The sequence below is a fragment of the Numida meleagris genome, chromosome 2 (assembly GCF_002078875.1).
Source record: "Numida meleagris isolate 19003 breed g44 Domestic line chromosome 2, NumMel1.0, whole genome shotgun sequence".
Taxonomy (NCBI): domain Eukaryota; kingdom Metazoa; phylum Chordata; class Aves; order Galliformes; family Numididae; genus Numida; species Numida meleagris.
Genome location: NC_034410.1, coordinates 55146802 through 55152492, shown reverse-complemented (window position 1 = coordinate 55152492; position 5691 = coordinate 55146802). Strand labels below are relative to the sequence as shown.

At 34.9% G+C, this 5691-nt stretch overlaps 1 long non-coding RNA gene across 4 annotated transcripts in view; it reads right to left on the bottom strand.

Annotated features, from left to right (window-relative positions):
- Positions 2859-5691, bottom strand: part of LOC110394786 — a 34754-nt gene continuing 31921 nt past the window's right edge. For all 4 annotated transcript variants that reach the window (XR_002435885.1, XR_002435884.1, XR_002435883.1 and 1 more), the window contains exons 4-5: positions 5199-5523; positions 2859-2947 (exon numbers count right to left, since the gene is read on the bottom strand). This is a non-coding gene — a long non-coding RNA (uncharacterized LOC110394786). The remainder of the gene's footprint in view (positions 2948-5198; positions 5524-5691) is intronic.

Genomic DNA, 5691 nt, shown 5'->3' with positions numbered 1-5691 from the left:
AAAAGTAAATAAATAAGAAGAGACACAGAATAGCACATACAAAAGCCTGAACTGTTTTTTAATTCCTCTTGCAAAGTAATTTAATGCAGATTTTTTTTTATTGAAATTGTTTCTCAAGCTGACAGATCTTGTGTACAATGATAAATGACAAACTGCTATGCAGCTGTCAGCCTGTGCTCGGGGAAATTGCACAAAAACTCCCTAATAATAATAATAAATATGCGTTTCTCCAAACAGAAGGTATTTTAAGCTAGTAAGCACAGTGGTGTAGTAGAGCAGTATTAAGCAGCAGTGAGGTGAAGCTGAGAAAAGATTTATATATTTGTACTAATCTAGCAGCTCTTTACTGGCTATGACATGCTGACAAGGAAACAAGGGTTATGAAAAATGATCTGACACTATGCTGTTAAATCTATGAATTTCAAAGTGTGGAATAGACTGTGGCTTGCTGGGATTGAATGCCTGAGTTATTTCAATGATTGTACAGAAACTATGATAATAAACTGTAAATACATTGGTACCATAAGAAAACTGGTTAAGTAAGGCAGTGCAAGAGACAGTAGCATGTATCTCTGAAATTATAGAATTTGAAACAGTAGATACAAGGTACTCAGTAAAAATATTTTTAAAACTGCCTTCTCTGTTATGAGAGTCACTTAAATTTGCCTAAAGAATGCTGAAGAACATGTAGTACAATTCATGTGACGGATCCTAAAATAGGTTGAACACTTCTAGTTAAGAGGAATTCCAGATTATAGCATTATACCCTGAGTCCTGTCCATGTGTTTTTGACTGCCCTCAAATATTTGAACCTCAGTTCAGCACTTAATTAAATAACCCACTCTATATATGTATGTATATGTTCACATATGTGCATATAAAACTTGTTATGTAGGTTGACAAATTGCTGACTCTCTCGCAGAATGTTATTTATACCATACACAAGACAAATGTTGATGGTTTTCAATTTCTCTTCTAATGATTTTAGGAGAGTTGAACACCTGAAAATTCTGTTGAGTTTCTTTGACTTCTGTAGAAATTAATATTTCTTGACATCAGCTTACTTAAATGGAGATTTTTTTTGAGGTATTAAACTCACATAAGATATTCTTCAAGTTCAACACAGTGAGATATAAAAGTATACATCATTTGCAAGTATTACAACTGTTGAAGAGAAAGTCTCTGAAAGACAGCAATTAAACTTTGTACTTCTTTTAATTCATAGTTTTTTATTGCAGTCTGGAACTTCCTTCTATTTCTATGAGTTTTAAAAAGTAAATTATTTTTATGTTTTTTGATTTTTCTGAAAAATTGTATCTTGTTAATTAACAAAACAGTGCAAAACTGTTCATCTCCTACACCGGCTGTTGATAAAAAAGGATTAGAATTTTTTTCACAAATAGAGAAATAAATATTTCAAAACTTAATAACAAAAATGGCTAACACCAATGACAGCATTGTATTTTCTCCCAACCATTTATTTTTGGGCTTTGAAAGAATCTCTGGTGATCTGTTGATTCTTGTTTTATCTCAGAGATAATAGACACCTTGGCAGCAAAAAGTCATTGTCTTTGATGAGTGAAATGACCATCATCTACTTAGCAGTTGTAGTCTCAGCCATGTTTACATGGTCAGACACTTGGCTTTTTACTGAAAGGCCAACATTACAAAAATCAAACTCCTATTTTAGTATACCAGTTCATGTATGTATACCAGAAATGTGTGAACAGTATTTTAGTACATTTTCCAGTTAAATTAATGCATAACAGAAGATAAGCAAAAGAGAAGAGGGGAAGGCAAGGCAAAGCAAGGCAAGAGGAAGCAAGGTAAAGCAAGGCAAGGAAAGGAGGAATGTGTTTGTTACTGTAGATAATGCCATTATTCCAGACAGGAGATGTGATTGGTACTCTAGAGAACTTAAATAAGTGGCTAAATTGACTTTAAATTAAATTGAGTAAATCATCTAACAATGTGTGAAACCATATGTTAATGTATCAGCTATATATATCAAAACTACAAAAGAAATTTTAATAAGTATTGTATTTCTCTTTTGCTTATTTCTTTGAATGTCATCTTTCAATAAACATGGAAGGGGCTGCAAAATATGAATTTCTTCATATTTTATAGCCTGCATGAACTATAATGAGCCACCAGTTTCTATGATATTTTTTCATTAACCTTTGGAAACCCCTGAAATCCTATTGTAATGTGATAGAAAGAAAGATAAACTGGAAAAAAATATCTCTTGATTTACTGGTTTAATATGCTTTGGTGCTAAGGCAACAGATAACATAAAATGGTGTGTGCAGGATAAAATGGGATGGGTGGTGCCTGCGAGCACCTGGGGAGGAGACGGGGGGTCACGGGTATACAGGGCGGTCGCGTGTACGGGTATAAGTAGCCTTGTTGTGCAGCATTAAATTGGCATTTCGGTGCTACATACCGTGTATATGTCCCATATGTCCCTGCATGCGGAGGCGCAGATGGAAGGGATGCCTTAGGACATTGTCGCAGGTGACAGTGTGGATGAGGCAAATACTTTTTTTAACAGTTCTGTTGGGCCTTTTAAATTCTTACCTGCATTAACTCAGTCCTCTACACATTACTACATGCTGCTGGTTTCAGTATGAAACACAAAGTGATTCTGAATTTTGCCCAAAATGGTATCAAGCTTCAGCTTAAAGTATGGAGTAGGGAAGTGGAGGTGTATTTCATGAATGTAAAATCTAGGATGAGCCTATACTCACTAAAATATTGGGATTTTTGTTCCTGATTAGCACCTGGACTTCACTCCAGACAAGAATGATTTGTCTTAAACAGTTCTGAAAATGATCATACGAGCTTCATTTGATCTAGTTGTCCTTCACTTCTAAATTCTCATAGTTCAATCATCATTAAGGATGAGCCCTTAATGATGTGTGGAGCATGTCTGTGATTGCAGCAGTTCCTAGAGACAAAGATAAAGAAAATTAACTATGGCCTAAAGTGAATGAGTCACCTTCTAAGAGGAATTGCCAATTTTCTTTTACAGCTGGATATCAAAGCCATGTATCCAGCTCAGTAAAATATCAACCTAATATAATACTGAGATTAAAACCCTAACTGAAACTACAAAGAGTAGATGCCCTCAGGAAAAGTGAGACATGAAACTTCCCTGCACCATAGCATTCTTTTCTTAGAACAGTTGTGTACTTTGACTTGACTTAGCTCTTCTTCATTCAGAGTCCACGTACCATCAAATTAGTTACAGGAATTGAGTTTGTTGATTTGTACATATCAAAAGATTGATAGAAGGCACACATGCTCACCCTATTTCCTTGGCTCATTCAAGCAGTTTTATAATGCTTTTCTTGATTACTGGCTCACAGCACCAAGCACAAGGAAAAATAAATGCAAGATCTTAAAAATTTTAATTTTTAAATTTCAAAGGACAAAGGCAATTCTAAGTGTACAAAGTAATTAATTTTTTATCAATCTTCATGTGGTCCTGACTTGCTTAGGAAGTCTGTTGCTTTTTTTTCTAACTTTAACTGAGAAAAGATAAACCTCTTTCATTCCCTCAAAGACCAAGTTGTTTCACTTTCATGTTTATGTATATTCTTCTATAAGCTCACATTAGACCTGCCCTTCAGTCAGAATGAGATTTCTTCCTGCTTTATTTTACTGAACAGTCAAGATTTTTCCTTCTTGAGATAATGTGGGATATACATTATGTTTACTTTTTCACTTTATTTATTTTTTTGTCAATAAAACACTTCAGCCATCCAACATCTTTGCCTTTCTTTTTTTTTTTTAACAGTTTTTTTAACAGCCTCTTCCATTTCCTAAACCAAGAGCCACTGTCTAATGAAAAGAAGATACATAGTCTTGAAATGTGGAATGGCAAAATACAATTCAAAATTTTCTAATTTGGGCCTGAGCTTTCAAAGAAATTTGGCTGTTTAAAATAATTTCAAACTTTATTACCTGGATAAATGCACTGAGAATATATAGCACCAAGGAGATTTTTGTGCTTATTCTAAAATATGTGATGGCGTTTTGAGGAAGAAAGAATGTTTTTTGACATTGCTGATTATAAGTTACCTCCATTATAGATCAATGTGAATGTTTCCTAAGTTCATTGTCATGAAAAAGATCTCTGAAATAGGTGTAAGAGCCAATGCTCATCTATTCTTTCAGAGGTTTAAACTCTAACACCCTGCACTATATAAAAGCAGTGCCAATGGCCTTATTATGTTGACAGCAGAACAGGACTTAGAATCATACGAACCAGACTTTTTCAGGTAGAGTCTGTGATTAGAAAGTCAGAGGAGAGTTATTTCTAAGATTAACAGTCCACTATCATGAGGTACATTAACAGATTTGCTCTTTTTTTTAAAATTCTGATCCCCCATTTTCTACTTTGTTATGCCTTCTGTCAAGCACCCTGGAACAAGAGGAAAAATAGGAAGTGTTAGAGGTTCCCCATGAGCTTAGTGCTCCCATTTTTAGTCCCAAAGAACATCTCCCTTGAGACTAAGTCCTTCACTACTTGCTACAACATGGACATCTCTAGTGTCTGGATCAGTGATAGCCCCACAGGCAGGTTCTTCTGTCTGACAATGTGATGCTGAAATAGCAGCATTTGACAAATTTAAAACTTGCTGTTTGTGCAGTCACTAAAAACTGCATCATTAGCTGGTTTTTCAGATTGCATGAATGCAGATCATTAAGTGTTATTACAGTATTAATTATTAGAAATGTCTTGTACTAGCCAAATTAAATTGGGATAGTCAACGACCTGCAAGTTCCCAATACCACGGATAATTTAACAAGATATCCACCACACTCTGCAACATACCTTCACATGTCAGTCACATTACTTCAACTAAAAGGCAGTGTAAAATTTCTCTCTAAATGTTTAGAGAATTGCTTATATTATTAGATGATCTAAGTAAAAAAAAACAACAAACCACTGATATAAGCCTTATATTTTATTTAAAATAGTTTAAAGTCCATAAATAATTTGATGTCCTCATATAGCATGTGTATTTATTTTTAAATAATGCTGTACAGTATGAAGTACATCCTGACTGCTGTCATCATTCTATGTGATTTCTGTGGCTATTAATTTATACTGAAATGAAAGAAGCCATTTAATTTTTTTTTATCTGTCATTGACTGAATGTCTATGAGAAGAACAATTGTTCGATACTTACTATTATCCAGAGTAGAAGGTTTTTCGATTTTGCTTTTCTACAGCTCTTTCAGTATCTCCAGTTGGGCAGACCTTAGGTCTCTTGTTGACCTCTGTACATCCATCTGGCTGGAAACAGTGTACTACTGTAGCTTTACCTGACAGGTGCTGCTTGGCAGTCTTAAACTCCAATCAGGCTGGGTTTGGTTAGTGGGGCTTTCCTTTCATTGAATATAAATGTTTGTGTACAGTGACTGTCCAAGCACTGACACATTCAGCGTGTGTTCAAGTTTTCAATTAAAGCTTGTCTGAAGTCATTTGAAGGTGTTCTTGCTTGGAAATGAGGGCTAGAGGCAAACAAAGAAGAGCAGATATATGAGTTGAAAAAAGCAAGCAAGCAAGCAAGCTAGAAAGAAAGAAGGAAAGGAAGGAAGGAAGGAAAGGAAGGAAGGAAGGAAAGGAAGGAAGGAAGGAAAGGAAGGAAGGAAGGAAAGGAAGGAAAGGAAAGGAAGGAA